This window comes from Schistocerca americana, chromosome 2, assembly GCF_021461395.2.
Source record: "Schistocerca americana isolate TAMUIC-IGC-003095 chromosome 2, iqSchAmer2.1, whole genome shotgun sequence".
Taxonomy (NCBI): domain Eukaryota; kingdom Metazoa; phylum Arthropoda; class Insecta; order Orthoptera; family Acrididae; genus Schistocerca; species Schistocerca americana.
This window is the reverse complement of record NC_060120.1, coordinates 32,900,660-32,920,420: the sequence shown is the minus strand read 5'-3', so window position 1 is coordinate 32,920,420 and position 19,761 is coordinate 32,900,660. Positions and strand designations below refer to the sequence as shown.

The 19,761-nt window shown below is 38.2% G+C and overlaps 1 protein-coding gene across 1 annotated transcript in view; it reads right to left on the bottom strand.

Moving 5' to 3' along the window:
* Nucleotides 1-836: 836 nt before the first annotated feature.
* Nucleotides 837-19,761, bottom strand: part of LOC124589700 (G protein-activated inward rectifier potassium channel 3-like) — a 106,019-nt gene continuing 87,094 nt past the window's right edge. The window contains exon 6 of the mRNA XM_047131581.1: nucleotides 837-1,658. The gene's annotated coding sequence lies outside the window, so the exon portion shown is untranslated. The remainder of the gene's footprint in view (nucleotides 1,659-19,761) is intronic.

The window sequence follows — 19,761 nt, the reverse complement described above, 5'->3', positions numbered from 1 at the left end:
ACAAAAATATTCCTTCTGTACCTGGATCGGGATAACTAAGTGATTGACAGTTAGGCACAGAAAGGGGTGATGTCAGTTTGCCATTGCCCACATGCTAATATGGCAGTGGCAGCAACAGCTCTGCTATTTGGTACTGAGTTCCTTTACATGTTTTCTGTTAACCTACAGTTCTGAGTTTGTCATGCAGGACCATAATAGCTTATCACTCAGCAGCCCATTCTCTCTATTAGCTGTAGATATTCTTTTGCATATTTATAAGACAAATCGACATGAAGAAACAAAGCATATGATGGAAATGAGTGACAGCAGTTACATTAGTGTTTGTAATTGTCTTCTGCAGAGCAATATAATGTTGGCAACCAAAACAGAAGACACAACCAAGCTTGTTACGTGTTTGGTTGTTGCTTTGGTAGCTCGTTTGCTGTTTTGATCTGTGAATATATAAGTTGTGCCAGTAACCATATGCTGTATGTTAAGTCTGCAGTTAAGCAGTGATCTCTTTGCAGCTATTTGTTGCAGTTCTGCATTATACTATTTGGCTTATTATTTATATTACATTCTATATCTTTCACAATACACATGTCACATGCAGATACATTTTAAAAAAATTGTCTGTCAGACATCAATGATCTGTGACTAGTAATTAAGAAAAACAGTGGATCAAATACAGATAGTCAGGCAATACTCACTTTATCCCAACCCAATTAAATGCAAATTTGCTCCCACTTTGTTCAAAGCTTCTGTTTATTTTGAGGCAAAATCACAAATTGGTTTGCAGGAGATAATCAGGTGAAAGACAAATAATTCAATAATACAGAGCTACAAAACAGTTTGTAAATACTCGCTTTATTGCTTCCATTACTTATATTTTCTTTCTTCTCACTGAAAAATTACATGTACAACCATTTATTTTGGTCACATTATTCTTTTCATAGTCACATTTTACCAGTTAATATAAATTTTTGATGCTGAGTTACTGAATCACAGTATACAGCACAAAAATGTAAACTTTGATTGTTATGGTCACAGCTATAGTTTTAAGCACATTAGAAAAGGTCACCAGAAAAGTTAACTATTGGCGTAAAACAATCTGTAATTTCGAAATCAGTTTTTATTTATGACTAGTTCTGAAGGAGCAAATTCTGCTACTTCTGGAAAGAGTCACTATTAAACTATTTTCTCTTTCATTGGATTTAATAAAACCATCTTTAATAAAGAAAATGTTGAATTTCAAGTGCAAAAACTTGATGGTGATTGTGAACTTGTGGGTGATTGTGAGCAGTAGGTGAATCTGGCCGGCCCTTGCACAGTGTGTTCCATTCAAATAAATTAGAGGTAGAATGTTTCATTTAAACAAATTTGTTCAAAACTTCTTTTTTCAGATCAGTTATTTTCAAGGCTTGTTAATGTAGTCCATCAGTTCTTGGCATAAGAAATCCTTATTTTCTGCTATAAAAAATCTGTCTACTGTTGTCAGACAACAGTTTCATCAAGTGTGTTTACAATAGATAAGTTGTTAATATCTATTGAGTCTGGGACATCCAATAAAGGTGTTTTCTGTGAGCACACCACTGCAGTTTTACTGTTCCTTTGCTCGTCTGGTAGTAAATGTTGCTGAGAAGAGTACAAACTGCTTCCAAGGTCACTGAGTCTTGATGCTGAAGAAAAAAGTTCACATAATTAATATGCTATGAATCAATAAATTGTGAATGACTGAATTTCTGCAACAGTGAAATTCATGCTAAATACATTAACTATTTTTATCTGAGAATTTTTTAGTGTTGTTTTTATTTTTTTATTTGAGTAGCCCCTTTGGCTAAAACATTGTTGATATAAATGATTATTGGTTAAATCAGTTAAATTTATGTTTCAATGATAAAGATATTTATGAATAGTGCTGACTTGGTGCCAGTTTTTGATATCCTGCAGACAATTGATAGAGACTTCATAGATAAATGAAAACCACTCAACATTTTTCTCCAGTTTTTGTGTTTTCAGTAGATTTACTGCCCTGAATCTGTTGTTAAAGCTTAGCTTTAACCCTGTGAACAACCGAATATTTTATATTCATTTTTTTCATTCCCTACACACTATGTGATCAGATATCCAGACAATGCAAAACAGAGTTTTATGGGACCGCTTCATCAGATACCTCACAGAACACAAAATATCATCCATAATTGCTATGAAAGATAAGGAATGACTGTTTGATGAAGCTAATGGACTTTCAGTATTTGCATGTGACTTTAAGGGGAGTTGGAATGCCGGAAAATGGAAAAAATTCACATTTTCAGTTTTTAACCTTATAACTTAATTTGAAATTTTCTGCTTAAAATGGTGCAAAATTTGTTAAGAAATTCCAATTGGAAGTATTTTTATTTAATTTTTCAAAATTACATGTGCGCCCAGCAAAGTTACCCATCTTGTGATTTGTACACATTTAAATCTTCGCATTTCCGAAAACATTACATATAGAAGGCTGTGGATTTCACTCTTCAGTTGTAGAATCTTTGATCCTTCCATAGGTACCATTGTTTTTACGACTAGCTGTGTTTATTGTTCAGTTTTTGATCTGTGAGTGTTTGTTTTGAGCCTCGAGTTTAGTTTGTCGCTCATTTGGAGTTTGTTATCTGTCTTGTTTTGACTTTCAGTGGTGAGTGCGTAGTTTCTACGATGCCTAGGAGTGCATCATTATTTAAAAAGCGAAAGTTTCGCGGTAATAGATTTACAAATAACGTTTGTTCAAGTGATTCTGCTTCAGCACCTGTTGATGCTGGTGAAAGTTCTGACGTTTGTACAGCTGAGATGTGTGAAGGAGACACGCCCACCAGTGCATCAAAAAAGAAGTTATCAAACTGTGCAAGTGAAATTACAGATGAAGCTTCTAATGAACAATATGTTTTAGTCGACTTTCCTGTTTTTACTGAGTTTATGAAGAAATGTTTGTGTTGTAATCTTTGTGGAGGTTCTTTTGATATGAACATAACAAAATCTATAGGACTTTCCTGCAAAATTGCTATAGTTTGTGCCAGTTGTGAAAATGAGACCTGTTTTTGGAGCTCTAAAACATGCAGTAGCAATTTGTTTGAGAGTAATATCAGGCTAATGTATGCAATGAGAGCAATTGGTAAAGGACATACTGCTGCTCAAACATTTTGTGCCATAATGAATCTTCCACCTCCACCTGCTAAAATTGACAATTACACTGAAGTGATAGGAGATGCTGTTCAGTCTGTAGCAGATTTATCAATGAAAGCTGCTGCCAGTGAAGCAAAATATATAAATGAAGGAAACCCAGATATCCCTGTTGCTTTTGATGGAACCTGGCAGAAAAGGGGTCACACATCCAAAAATGCTGTTGCTACTGTTACTAGTGTGGACAGCGGTAAAGTTTTGGACTATGAAGTGCTCACTAAACATTGTTACCATTGTGCATCTGGTAAGATAGAAGCAGCTCACATATGTAGCAAGAATTATGAAGGTACGAGTGGAGGCATGGAGGCTGCCGCTGCTGTGAAAATGTTTAGCAGATCAGAAAAAGAACGGGGAGTATTTTACACAAAATTCCTTGGAGATGGGGACTCCAAGGCATACAAAAGTGTTACAGAATCCATGCCATATGTCAATAAGACAATAACTAAACTAGAATGTGTCGGTCATGTTCAGAAACGAATGGGCACTCGTCTAAGGAAACTGAAACAGAATCTGAAGGACAAAATTTTGTCAGATGGTAAAACCATTAGAGGTCGCCTGTCAGATAAAATTATAAATGAATTACAACAATACTATGGTATGGCAATAAGAAATAATGCAAATAATTTGCAGGAAATGAGACAAGCTGTATGGGCCACATATTTACATCGATCATCAACTGATGATAATCCTCAACATTTTGCTTGTCCAGATGGTCCTCAGTCATGGTGCAATTATAGAAAATCTCAAGCTACTGGGGATCCTTATCACCATAAAAATTATATTCCATTGGCTGTTATGGAAGTAATTAAACCAATATATAGAGACTTGGGGCATCCTGATCTTCTGCGAAAATGTCTTCATGGTTGTACCCAGAATCAAAACGAGTCGTTCAACAACCTCATTTGGACTCGTGTACCTAAGAATGTATTTGTTGGGATAAAAACATTGAAATGGGGAGTCAGTGATGCTGTTATTTCATTCAATGATGGTCATATGGGTAGGCTAAAGGTCATGGCAAGGCTCGGCATTGCTCCTGGTATCAACACCATCAGAGGTCTTCAGCTTCTGGACAGCGTGCGAGTAAGGAAGGCTCAGTATGCAGCTGAATTTAATACAAAAAAAGCAAGGGCAGCAAGGAGAAGAAAGCTTCTAGGTGAAGAAGAAGAACTAGAAGATGACCCTGATTACTCTGCTGGACACTTTTGATAATAGAATAAAAGGTATTTGTGAATTTTCATAATAAATTACTTTAATCGCATTTTCTGGCATTTGACATTTTTAGTGTTACATGTACCTTTATCTCATAAACCACTCAACCAACAACATTCAAATTTTCAGAAATGCTGCAAAACAGTTCAAAGAGGCCACTGAACTAGAATCATGACAAGAACTGGCTTATTCTCTGAACTAGGGAAGTTTATGTTATACTTTTTCCAATAAAAAATGGCTTAATGGTAAAAAATTCATAAATACTATACCAACAAAAAGAAAACATTGGTTCTAGTTCAGTGGGCTCACAATATATGCTGAAAACCTCTGCCAGAATTTCAAAGTTCTGAAGATAATAGTTCCAAAGAAAAAGGTACACAAAGTTAGCAAATTTAACATTGGCGAGATAGGGCATTCCAACTCCCCTTAAGCCACTACAGCTGGAGCCAGTAACAATGAGTTTAGGCTCATTCTGTGCAACTACGTCATTTATTCTCCAACAGCTAGTGAGCATTCTGTAGTGTTCTGAATGCTCTGTAGTAGATGCCATAGCCAGTGCAACCATTAAACTTCATCACATCAAGTTATTTAGTGAATTGTTATTCCATTTGTTGTAAATTAATGTCACTGATGGTGATGGTAAGTGACAAATTCTACATAAGCAACTGAGAGGCATAATTTGTGGGATACACACATTCTTCAGGCACAAAACACATTTACATGTGAACACATTAATGCGTGTACCATAGCTGTCTCTTGAAACCAGCAGCACTCCCCATCCACACCTCCACCTGTGCGAACCACCATCACTCATGCACCAGACTACAGTGTAATAAGCTACTGAAGGTTATTTCAGACATTTTAAACTTAATAAGATAAACTTCCTTAAAGAAAGTGACTGCTCAGTGTGAACTGTAGCACATGGCTAAGTGACGGTTCATGGGCTACGAAGCACACTGAGAGATGGCAATCGGTAGATCTACAGTAGGATAATAAAACCTATATCAGTCAACATGTAAGGGTTTTTGGGATTACTGAATACATGGAAACTAATTAGCATATACAGTTGAAGGCAGGGCAAAAATGGATAGTTAGGATAGGATCAGAATCTATGTTCTTCCATCAACTAATCAAAAGTGGAGGGCAACTGGAAGTTTACCATTCAGAGTTGAAGCAGAAGGTAAAGCAGTAAATTGTTTAATCATTGTCACCAGAATGTACAATGTGTTTGCAATTAAATATATACAGAAGAGGCAAAGAAACTGGTACACCTGCCTAATATCAAGTAGGGTCCCATGAGCACACAGAAGTGGCACAACACTATGTGGCATGGATTTGACTAATGTCTGAAGTAGTGCTGGAGGGAACTGACACTATGAATCCTGCAGGGCTGTCCATAAATCTGTACGAGTATGAGGGGGTGGAGGTCTCTTCTGAACAGCACAATGCAAGGCATCGCAGATACGCTCAATAATGTTAATGTCTGTGGAGTTTAGTGGTCAGCGGAAGTGTTTAAATTCAGAAGAGTGTTCCTGGAGCCACTCTGTAGCAATTTTTGATGTGTGGGATGTCACATTGTCCTGCTAGAATTGCCCAAGTCCTTCAGAATGCACAATGGACATGAATGGATGCAGGTGATCAGACAGGATTGTATGTCTCACATGTCAGAGTCATATCTAGACATATCACTCCAACTGCACATGCCTCACACCACTGCAGAGCCCCCACCAGCTTGAACAACCCCTGCTGACATGCAGGGTCCATGGATTCATGAGGTTGTCTCCATGCCTGTACACGTCTGTCCACTTGATACAATTTGAAATGAGACTCGTTTGACCAGGCAACATGTTTCCTATCATCAGCAGTACAATGTTTATGTTGAAGGGCCCAGGTGAGGCATAAAGCTTTGTCTTGTGCAGTCATCAAGGGTACGTGAGAGTAGGCCTTCAGCTACAAAAGCCCATATTGATGATGTTTCGTTGAATGGTTCGCATGCTGACTGTGGTGTCACTGCCAGACACTACACTTGCTAGGTGGTAGCCTTTAAATTGGCCGCGGTCCGTTAGTGTACGTCAGACCCGCGTGTCGCCACTATCAGTGATTGCAGACCGAGTGCCGCCACATGGCAGGTCTAGAGAGACTTCCTAGCACTCGACCCAGTCGTACAACCAACTTTGCTAGCGATGGTTCACTGACAAAATACGCTCTCATTTGCCGAGACGATAGTTAGCATAGCCTTCAGCTACGTCATTTGCTACGACCTAGCAAGGCGCCATTACCAGTTACTATTGATACTGTGAATAATGTACCGCCAAGAGCGACGTTCACCATTAATGGATTAAAGTTAAGTATTCCACCAGCTACGTCTGTTTTTTCTAAATTCTAATTTCCTTGTCCTGTTCCAGACCTCATGCCAGCCTGCGTGAGCTAAAACGCGTGCCTTTCGGCTTCCTCTAGTAACACAGTGTTGGCTCTCCTGCCAACCACAACACTGACACTTGTTGATGGCCCAGCATTGAAATCTGCTGCAATTTGTAGAAGGGTTGCACTTCTGTGATGTTGAATGATTCTCTTCATTCATCATTGGTCCTGTTCTTGCAGGATATTTTTCCAGCTGCAGTGATATTGGAAATTTGATGTTTTACCAGATTCCTGATATTCATGATACGCTCGTGAATTGGTCATATAGAAAAATCTCCACTTCATTGCTACCTCAGAGATGCCATGTCCCATCACTCATGCACCGACTATAACACCACATTCAAACTCACTTAAATCTTGATAATCTGCCATCGTAGCAGCAGTAATTGATTTAACAACTGCACCGGATACTTGTTGTTTTATATAGGCGTTGCCAACCATAGCACCATATTCTGCCTGTTTACATATCTTTTTATTTGAATATGCATGCCTACACCAGTTTCTTTGGTGTTTCAGTGTAGTACTTAGACCCTGTTTTTCAATCACCAGATGCTTCTTTTATGTGTATTACTGAATGTTGATGCAAGAAAGATTAAATTTCATTTTCAGTTTTACCATTATATGAATTAAAATTTTTTTGTTGTAGAACAGCTTTCAAACAGTGTCATCCTTGTATTTGTGATAAGTTAGGCACAATTTGGTCACATCTCATCTCATCGCATGTAAAGAAAATTTAAACTTTGAAATATTGGCAGCAGAGCTATCAGGAAAAAATAGTAAGCTCAACAGATTAATCATTGCATATATGTCCCATTAAACCAAAGGAGGTAATCAGGTGTTCTTTACCAAGTAGCAACTGTTATAAAAGATAAATATTGTAATAAATAAGGCCGTAATTATGAAATATAAATGTTAACACAAGCACATCTATTATTAACACTAAAATTTTTCAAAACTCATCAACAATATTATGAAAAGGACAGTTGTTACTCACCACATAGCGGAGTCGCAAATAGGCACAACAACAAGAGGACTGTCAGAAAGTGAGCTTTTGGTCAACAAGGGCATCATCAGAAATAGACAACATACTTAAAGACACATACTCGCACACACATGACCAGTCTGTGACTGCTGAGTGTGGCCTCAGCAGCCAGAGACTGTGCTCATGTGTGTGTGAGTTGCATTTGTATGAGTGTTTATGTGTGTGTTGTCTGTTTCTGATCAAGGCCTCATTGGTTGAAAGCTCACTTTCTAACAGTTTTCTTGTTGTTGTGCCTATCTGTGACTCAGTATCTCTGCTGTATGGCGAATAGCAACTATCCTTTTCATAATATTGTTACATTACATCCTATATTTTTCAAGGCATATTAAGTAATTATCATGTCTTATTAAGAATTACATGTGCAACAATAGTTACTTTAACAATAGGCCATGCAGTAACAAATAAAAATGGTGATTCACATAATGTATCTGAAGACCTAGGTGTTACATATCATCACAGCCAAATTATAAAGATAAATTCGCTACGTGGAAACAGTTTCCTATTGTCTTGTCATTTGAAAATTGGGATGAGGTAATAGCTGTAAGAATTAAGTATGGAAAGTTCAGTGCATTGGCTACCATATTCAACACGAACTTGGAAGAACAATATCCCCAAATTATTGGCATCTACCACAAAAAGAAATAAATAATTGGTGAAAGACAAGGTTCTAGAATTGAGTCCTGCTTAAGCACAGTTGCAATCTGCTAGGAAGTTTCAAAACAGTACACTCTCTGATGAAGATGAAAGATTAATTCTGGAAACAAGCCTTCAGGAGCATTAATCAGCAAGATCTACATCTAAATCTACACAAATTCTCTGCAAACCACCATGAGGTGCATGGCAGAGGGTATGTCCCGTTGTACCAGTTATTAGAGTTTCTTCCTGTTCCAGTCATGTATGGAGTGCGGGAAGAATGATTGAATGCCTCTGTGCATGCAGTAATTATTCTAGTCTTATTCTCATGATCTCTATGTGATACAAAGGGGATTGTAGTGTATTCCTAGAGTCACCATTTAGAGCCAGTTCTTGAAACTTTGTTAACAGACTTTCTCGGGATAGTTTACGTTTATCTTCAAGTTTTTCAATTCAGTTCCTTCAGTATCTCTGTGACACTCTCCCATGGATTAAAGATACATTGTAATACTTTTGTGAAAGTAGGAGAGTGGGACTGACAGAAGTGAAGTTGTGTGGCTGCATGATTAGTCATACGTGGGTATCATAGTCAGCAAGAAAACTGCCTACAAAAGGCAAGGTTTGGGTTTTGAGCCCTGGCCTGCCACTATATTGTTTAATACCATATTATTTGTGATAATACTCTCTAAATGTACCCTGTTAAATTGGAAAGAGCCACTACTTTAAAAAATAGCTGCTGTATATCTTCCATTCATAGCTTAATATTTACTTGATTACTTTGGTATTTTTCACATAAAATATGCACTTACATTTGTTACGAAAGTGAACTGTTCACAGTACACTACTATGATTGACATAGATTTGCAGCAAACATTGTTACTTGTCATGTGACCATCAGGAATTTTTAGTCTCTGACTCCAAATAATCACGTAATTTGTAGAATAAATAATTGTGGAGGTGTGTTTTTAATTTTGTTTTGAATTGTTAGGGATTTCCAATTTCTTGCTTTATGTTGGATAGGACCTTGTTAAACACCACTGCATCACAATACATAATGCTATGCTGAATTCTAAGCAAGGAAGCAAAGTCTACATGAAAACCAGTTTTCTACTGTTTGTCCCTTTCTCCTTCCCCCAACACCTCTTCGTCTTTGCTACACACTCCAGCCAAGTTTGCTACTTACACAAATCAGATTGCACTCTCAAGAGACAATGATGGATCCGTTTAACAAAAATATTTGGCAAAAATTACAGGACACATCCCTCACATGTAGATGAAGAAATTATGTTATATGAACATGAATCTGGAAATGCTTTGTTTCCATGTTACAACATGTTTTCTCCAACTCATTAATCATGGGAAACACACAAGAACAGAACATTAGAATCATGGGGAACTTGCACTCTTGATTATGTCTGGCTATGTTGTGTACTGCCAGAGTTTTGTTTTAAATGTCCCTGTTGCCATGCAACATTGTTAATGACTGTTTGGTAGGCCCTCTCATTTTCTCCACCCAGGCTCAATCGACAAAGTTATCATAATTTCATAGAGAATGTTCTATCTGTTCTACTAGCTGATGTACCTTTAGCTGTGCGATAAAACATGAACTTCATACACAATGGGGCACCTCCTCATTTTAGTGTTAATGTCTGTCGACTTCTAAATAACAGATTCGGTGATGGATGGATAGGTACAGATGGACCAATTGCCTGGCCTCCATGCTCTCTGGACCTATGCCCACTGGACTTCTATTTGTGAGGGCATTTGAAAGCTCTTGTGTATGGAACCCCAATACAAGATGTTGAGAGTCTCCATGCCCATATTATGGAAGGCTGCGAAACAATTTGACATACTCTCGGGATACATGAGCGCATCTGAGATTCACTACAACGATGGGTTGATGCATGTATGAATGACCATGGAAGTCATATTGAACATCTGCTTTGAGAAAGAGTTGCATGTGGTATGCTGGTGTATTTCATTTGTGTGTCTTTCCCATGGTCAATGAGTTGAAGAAAATGAATTGTAACATGGAAACAAAACATTTCCAGGCCTACATTCATACAACATAATTTCTTCATCTGTGTGTGTGTGTTTGAGTGTGTTCTTTGAGGCTATAGATACTGTGATAATGAATATCACCGCAGATAGCTCAATTGAAAAGGAATGGATGTCTCCAAAAAGGGCTTTCATGGAAGTTGAACAGACAAACATAGGTAAAAATGATTAACGGAAAATCTCAAATTAAGATGTGAAACAAATACTAACAAAGAGATAGAGGGGCTGGCCAGTACTTACCTGAGCTCAGTACAGCTGATAGATACACAAAACAGAACAGAAAATTTACATTCCTAGCTTTCGGAACTTCGTTCCTTCATCAGGGAGGAGAGAGGGGAAAAAAGGGAAGAAGGGTAAGTGTATTCAGTTACTCACAACCCAGGTTATGAAGCAACAGGGGAAGGTAAACAGGGAGGGTAGCAAGGATGGAGGCATGGTTGTCAGAGGGAAGCCAAAGATATATCTGACAACCATGCCTCCATCCTTGCTACCCTCCCTGTCTACCTTTTCCTGTTGCTTCATAACCTGGGTTGTGAGTAACTGAATCCACTTTCCCTTCTTCCCTTTTTTCCCCTCTCTCTTCCCTGATGAAGAAACAAAGTTCCAAAAGCTAGGAATGTAAATTTTCTGTTCTGTTTTGTGAATCTATCGGCTGTACTGAGCTGACGTAAGTACTAGCTAGCCCCTCTATCTCTTTGTTAGTAAACATAGGTAAAAGGAAGATAACTCCAAAGAAACCGTGGGTAACAGAAGAAATAATTCAACTGATTGATGAAAGAGGGAAGTACAATAACATTTAGGGAAATTAAGGAATACAGAAATATGAGTCACTTAAGAATGAAATAAATAGAAAACACAGGGAAGCCAAGATGAAATTGACTACAGAAAAAAATCTGAAGAAATTGAAAAAGAAATGGTTGCCAGAAGGACTGACACAGCATATAGCAAAGTCAGAACAATCTTCAGCAAAATTAAAAGCAGGAGCATGAACATTCAGTGTGGAATGGGAATTTCAGTATTAATTGCAGAGGGGAAGAGTGGATAAGTGGAAAAAGTGCATTGAAGGCCTTTATGATGGGGGAGGGCTTACCTGATAATGTGACAGAAAAAAATGAAAATAATTATAAAAGTCATAGGGGATCCATATTAGAGTCAGAATTTTATCAAATAAGGCAGAAGGGATAAATAAAGTTCCTTTGGAATTTCCGAAATCATTGACAAAGTGGCAAACAAGTTCGTGTGTAGAATCTACGAGTTCAAAGATATACCAACAGACTTTGGGAAAAATATCACCACATGGTTTCAAGCTAGCCAGGACAGATACGCACAAGAACTATAGCACAATCAACTTAGCACATTGACTGCCATGAGGCTGCAGACACAGCAGAGCCTTATGCCTGATGCCATGTACATTCCAGAGGCCACTCACTCCACTCTCTTTAGTACACTATGCAGTACTGTGCACTGATTTGTATTTCTTGATCGAGTTGACACTGGGATACAGGAAAACAGTTGTAGCATCTTGTCCAATTTTGGTTTTTGCAATTTTACCTTCAGCAGACTTCTTATTACTTATTCTTACGAAATAACACTGCTCCACATATATTATAAAGTTAACTTCTAATTTATATTTTGATATGAACAGTGATATCTGCTTTATCATCTAAGGTGAGCATAAATGGTCTTAGCTCAGATGGATTCCATACTGTCAACCAGTGGAGTGGCATGACATAGTAAACATATAAATACGACTGGTTTTACAGACGAAGAATAACTGAGGATGTTCGAAGACCCTGATTTTGATGTAGGTGATCTAGTACTATGAGTTTTATGATGAAGAAGATGTGTTTGTGGACACATCTGATAGTGACAGCTATGTCTATGACAATGATTATGTTGATTATGGTAATGGAAATGGACTGCGAAAAATCTACAGGTAGTGGTACTGCAAGAAATCACAACTCTGACCAGAGCTGAACTGATATTGTCTCACCAACCCAAGGTCGCACTTACAGGCCATGTTCATCCGAGGTACGTGTTATAGCAACAAGTTGCATGGGACCGTGATTGTATTACTAACACACCATCCAAAGATGTACTCTACTAAGCAGAATGGAGTTTTTGGCTCCCGACATGCATATGCCATCAGCATGAAACTCTGTTGTGTCCACTGGTACCCTAGTGGCAGTCAACATGTTAACTACATGTAGGAATGTGTTCTGATGTTTCAATCGATAACAGAAGCAGAACTTAAGAAAAATCAAGACACATTCATAGGATTTATAGAACTGGAAAAAGTGGTTAACAGTGTCAAATTGTGCAAGGTGTTCAAAATTCAGAGAAAAGTAGGTGCAAGCTATAGGGAAAGATAGATAATATATAATCAGCACAAGAACCAATATGGAACAATAAGAATGGAAGATCAAGAACAAAGCACTCAGATTAAAAAGCATGTAAGACAGAGATGTAGCCTTTCTCATCTGCTGTTAAATAAGTTCAGTGAAGAAGCAATGATGAAATATAAGAAAGATTCAAGAGTGTGATTAAAATTCTGGATGAAAGGATAACAATGATAAGGTCTGCTGAATATGTTGATATCCTCAGTTAAAGTGAAGAAGAATTACAGGATATGTCGAACAGAACAAAGAGTCTAATATGTACAGAATATGGACTGAGAGTAAAACAAAGAAAGTAATGAAGAATATTAGAAATGGGATTAGTGATAAACTTAACATCAAAATTGGTGCTTACAAAGCTAAGGAAATCTGCTATCTTGGAAGCAAACTATGATATCTGAAGAATGGGGTGCCAGGGCAAGGTTGGCACCTTGCAATGAAACTACAGAAGAGTATGGTCCCTGTATGCCACACTAATGAATGAGCAATGCCACTGTAGCTGTGCCTCCTAGAGCTTCATTGCTTCATTACACCACAGCAATCAGTGGTCCATTTATGGCTGAGCAGAGCAATGCTTGACCCATGTCACACTCAATGATCAGAATGACGGCATTGTCTTAGATAGACCACTAGTGTGTTAATGTCACAGGCACAACATTAAGGTGAACATTGGCAGATATTCTTCAGTTGAAGAGCCTTGTAAATTTGTCTGTATGAAGTGAGACTTTAATATTGAGAGACAGTTGCAAACACTCAGAACATTCCTGTGTAAATGGATTGTACAAAGTAAATTTTCATTTCTAAATTGCAATAAAGGGAATTAATATTTTATAGGTTACAGTTCCACTTAATCTCTTGGAGCAAACCAAACAACCCATCATTGTGCTGGTGAGTGTATTTTCATATGGCACAATACATGGCAATGATGCTGGTTGTAAACTATCCTTGCATCACTTGCTGCATGGTTACAGAGTAAGAGAGTGCACGCTCTTTAACTGCCTAGTGTTGCCAGCTTTCTGTTCTTGAATTTTGTTTAACATATCAAGTGTTTCACCATTTGTGAGCCACTACAGGAAATGTCTTTCACTGAAATCACTCAGTTTCAGGTGTACCAGATTGAATGCCAGCCACTGATATCTCTACTCTCTCGTGCAACAGCATCGCTACCATTTGCTGCACTTAAATTTTGTCAATACCATAGTCAGAAAGAAGAATGGTCAGAACATCAGACACAACTGGAGGCTCATTTGCTTCTTGTACCATAACAGATATGGGACACAATGCTCTTTTTTGTCGATGATGGGAGTCAGTGTCTACTGTCTGTGAGTAAAATTGTATCTAGACACTAGTCCCGAATCAGTCAACTATGACAACATCATTAAAGTATTCAATGGTCATAATGATGACCAAATCCTTGTCACAGCAGCCATGTTTAAATTTTTTTCATGTCAAGCAGAAGCCTGCTCAAACACTAAAACACAATGGATTGCCAAACTCAGAGGTCTCTCAAGGCATTGGAAGTGTAAGTGTTCTTGCGGAATCAATTAGAGTGATTTCATGTTACGTGATTCAACCACACAGAATATATCAGATGCATACATTCATGCTGCAATTCTAAAACTAACACATCCTGTTAAAAACAGTTCTGTCTGTTGTAGAATCTCAAACTATTGCAAACTTAACAGAGGTTGATTTTGAGGCTCCATGTATGTCTGTTGTCCACAGTGCACAATTCACACAGTCTAAAGTATGTGAAAGTGTTAAAGTGGTTAAAAATTGGATTCAGACAAAGAGGAAGCTTAGAAGTAAAAACTATCAATCTTGTGGTACATGACATGTGCAACAAAATTCTGTGAGGAAGTCTTGTTGTGAGTGCTTTTTGAAAGGTGACCAGAAAGCTTGACCTTTTCATGGTGCAAAATGCCACCAGTGCAGATGGCAAGGTCACATTCAGACAATGTTTCTATGTGGCAACCTAGTCTCAGCAAAGAGCCACGACTGGGTGAACGTGCAGCTGCCACACAGCTGTCAATAGGTGTTTACGGTTGTGGTGAAGCCATTAACAATGGCACAGGGCAAACCTCTCACTTCTGCATTGCAAAATCTTCCATTGCAACATGCAGGCAGGGTAACAAACTTTTTATTCCATTACAAGTGTAACAATAGACACTTATGTTATAGATGAACACAGGTCCTTCTGTTTCCCTAATTAATAAAGACACTTATGACAGAATTGATAGCCCACTGCTACAGCAACCTATTTCTATTTTGTCTACCTACAACAGATGAGAAATTCCAGTCCTTAGCATGTGTGGTTTACCTGCAACTTTTTATAGAGTGAAAAAATGTGTTTTGTTTCATGTACACAATTCCAGAAATAGTGGAAACATTTTTCAGTTAAGTTTATTTGATTTGTCCAAACTGTGCATGTGAGATAATGTGTTACAAATCAGCGTGCCTCACACTAATGGTTGTGACTTGTGTAGTAAGTAAAAGGAACTGTTTGAAACAGGTTTAGGAAGGGCTAAAGAGTTTGAAGCATCAATTACAGTGAAGAACAATCTGGGGCTGTGATTTTTTCGCACACAGCCTGTCCCAAGCAGTTTATGTCAGTGTGCTAATTTTAAAGTAAAGGTTAATCCTGTAACATTAAGCAGCTCCAATCAGTCATGGGGAAGCTCACCTATTATATAAAATTTATTCATGATGTTGCACATATTACTGCATTGCTAAACCAGCTGTGCTGTGAAAATGTTTCTTTTGTGTGATCCAAAGAATGCCAGAACATATTTGTTGATGTTTGATTCATTTTGATTCAGCTGAGCCTGTCATGATAACTAACGATGCATCAAAAATTGCAATGCTGGGCTCTGATATTGTCCAATTACCAGTATGACTTTTTGTACAGGCTCACTGCTCAACATTTGAACACTGACTTGTTGCCTTGGTTACCAATTAGTGCTTGATTCATTTGAGGAATCTCATTTTCAAATTGATTCTCAGGATTTTGAAAATCTTAAAATTTTCCTCTTGGTTTTCAGTGTGTTGCCACACAGCAAGTGCTTCTGATGCAGCTCTTCAGGTTATTTTGTAATATGTGTGCCATGGGTGGCCACACAGATTGGAAGTAATTCCCCAACCAACGGTGCATCACTATTTATCACATTGTCACACGCTACCCACACAGTCAGGTGTTCTGCTGTTGCATACAGAGAACAATGATGAGCATGTTGTGATTCCTCACTTCCTCCAGCAGGAATTTTTATTTTCTTACTGTGCAAAGATTATTGGTGTGTAATCCATGCAAAAGTACTCATCTGATATTATTGTACTTGGCAGGGCATGGATGCTCAGACTGAGCAAGCAGCATCTTGTTGCAAAGTTTGTGCAGAACATCAATCAGTTCTACTACAATGTTGTTTTGAGTGGCCATGTCTGTTTGGATTGTGGCAACAGATTCATATGAGTTTGTAGGTCCGTTCTGGAACACACAATGCCTGTTAGTGGTAGACACTTATAATAACTTCCCTTTTGTTGTCCATGACATCCAAAACTACTGCAAGTACTGTTTCAGATTTGTCTTCCATTTTTTGTCTTAAAGGTCTTCCAGAGGTCATTGTTTCAGACAATAGACCACAGTGCATGTCAACCAATTTCCAAAAGTCATGTGCTGCAAATGGCATACACTATGTGACAACTGCAGCTTTTGATCCACGGTCTAATGGTGAAGCTGAATGGTTCTCTCGTACATTCAAAAGTCACATGGAGAAATTCCATGCCTCCTGCACGAGGGAACAGGCACCAAAAATTTTCATGTCATTTAACCACTCCTTGCTGCCTAACAAGAAGTTGCCAGTGGTATTGTTATATGGTCATAGTCACTGTATCCTCTTGCATCTTCTGTGCCTGCCACGATAGCAATCTGTTCTGCAAGGTCAGACAACATTTCAGCCGCAGGATGAAGTCTCCTACAAAGTTCTTTGAAAGGAACAGTGCTGGGAGCATGGAGTAATTACAAAAGCCACTGGATGTTCTTTTTACATCATCTAAGGCTCTGCAGGACTATTGCAGCACCGCCAAAACCTGCCGCGGTGCACTTCTGAGTATGTCATTGATTCTGGCACAGCATGTTTGTTCGTGGACCAAGCATGTCACTGTGGTCCACACCAGTTGTCACTTCCATCTTTCTGCCATTCATGACTGGTACATCCACTGTGGCACCCACAAAGGACGCCATCCCATCGCCACCAATGTCGGCACCAATCTCACAGCCTGAACCAATGTCCACAGACAGTCTGCCCATGGAAGGTCATCATACCACACCAGAAGGTCAGTTTGGTGTTCAACGGACCACAGCACCTGCTCCTCTGTACGTGGGCATGCAGCCTGTGACTGGTTTTTCAGCCTGTGTTCCAGGTCACCCACAAGGTGGATACCGGGGTGCAGTTAGAGAGCTGCCATCGGGGGGGGGGGGGGGGGGGGGGGGGGGGGGGGGGAAGGGAATGTAGTGTTGTCCAAAGAATGGAGTACCAGAGCAAGGTGGGTACTTTGGAACGAAGCCACAGAAGAGTATAGTCCTCGCATGCTGCATCGCCAGATGAGCAACGCCAGTGTAGCCACACCTCCTACGGCATCACTATGCCGCTGCTATCAATGATCTACTTATTGCAGAGCAGAAGAATGCTTGGCCCAGTTTGCAGTCCACAATCAATACAATGACATTTGTCTTAGGTAGACCACCAGTTTTTAATATCTTAGGCATAATGCAAAGGTGAACATTGTTAGATATTCTTCAAGTGACGAGTCTTGTAAATTTGTCCATATCAAGTGATATTTTAATATTCAGAGATAGTTCTAACTACTCAGAACACTCCTGTGGAAGTGAATTGTACAAAGTTAAGTAAATCTTCATCTCTATAGTATAATAAAGTGAACTAATACTTTATGTGTTATATTTCCACTCAACCTCCTCCCAGAGCAAACCAAGGAACCCACCGTTGTGCCCGTGAGTCTATTTTCATACAGCACAACACAAAATAACATGACAGATGAAGCAAGGACATAAGAAGCAGTTTAGAACAGGCAATGAGGACATTTCTGGCCAAGAGACGTCTGGTAATATCAAGCATTGTAAGAAATGTCTGAGAATATACACACACTGTATGGTGTGGAAAAACTGGGAAAGAAAAGAATCAAAGCATTTGAGATGTGCCACTATAGAAGGATGTTGAAAATTATGTTGACTGAAAAAGTAAGGAAAGATGAGGTTGGCCACAGAATTGGCAAATAAAGCAACATATGGCAAACACTGACAAGAACAAAGGGCATAATGATATGACATGGGGGAGACGTCAGGGAATAACTTATATGGTTCTAGAGAGATCTTTAGAGGGTTTTTATGTAAGGGAAGACACACACTGGAATATATCCTAGAAATAATTGAAGATGTAGGGTGCAAGTGGTACTTTGAAATGAACAGGCTAACAGTTACAATTGCCATCATTTACTTGGAAAAATTTTAACTTTTTTAGTCAGCAATGGCATTCCTAGCGATTATTTGGTTAAAAAACATTTCTTACACTTGTCTTTTCCATCCATTTTAAAAAAATACTTGTGAGTTTTTAATTTTATCACTAGTAAGTCAGCAAATGATTATGACTTTATACTTTTCTGACCTATATATATTGTCATTTTTCTTTAGTTTTATTTCTGTATTGAACCAGAATCTCAACATCTGGGAAGAAAGGAATAGTCTCTAATAGAAGAGTAATGCATTATCTTGTTGAAGTGCCCTCAGTCAATGAGACCCAAGACAAAATCAAATCATTGTGTGGTTGCAGTTTTGTCCAAGACAACCATCAGAGGAAAGATAAAGAAATTTTTTACTGTTGAAGATAAGAGTCATTTATGAGTCTGAACAACATGTTGCAAACTTCATTGGCCCCTCTCTTTGCATTACCTTCATGATACAAAAAGAGCTCTGAATTGTAATGCTGTTTATGAATTTGAGCCAAAACCACATGCGTCACTGACCTAAATTGTTTTTGTAATCATTGCAGTTTTCTGTGGGCCTATATCTTCAAGACAAGGCCTTGGACTATGAGTGGTTCCTATACATTTACACTGACTTTGGACAAGTCCATAGAGCCATAAAAATTATTACTAAAAATTCCAGACTAATTCTGAAATCAATGATTCATATATAAATGAACTGAATTCAATAAAATGGAATAAAATAATAACCCACAATATAGATGTTAATTAATCAAACAAAAAATTCTTACATCATAAAAGTTACAGGGAATTATTCAAGCAACGCTGCTGTACTAAACCACAAAATGTAAAGAAGGAGTTCACCTCACAACTAAGTAAAATAGGATTCATAAGACTATTATATCATTATAGGTCTAAGTATAGCAATGCTAACAAGGAAATGTTTGTGAAATAGATCTCCAATCCAGGCAGCAAAATGCGTAGCAAGTGATCTATAAAAATAAACATAAAAGAAACACATTTGGCCAGTCCACTCTCAGATGACAAAGTCATTAAAGATGTAAGTAAGTGAGAGGCACCACTACCAGCCACAAACAATATACTAAGAGATAGCTTTTGCTGGACTTGCATACTGTAGAAGTTATTCAATGACTCAGTAGCTAAGTTCAGAAAATCTAGAGTAAAGAATTACTATGGCCCCTCAAATAATATTATAAAATGCACTAAAAATAATAAGTAGATCCACTGATTAAAATAATTAATAAAATATTAAATGAAGACAATAATCCAGAATGTTTGAAAATATCTGTAGCT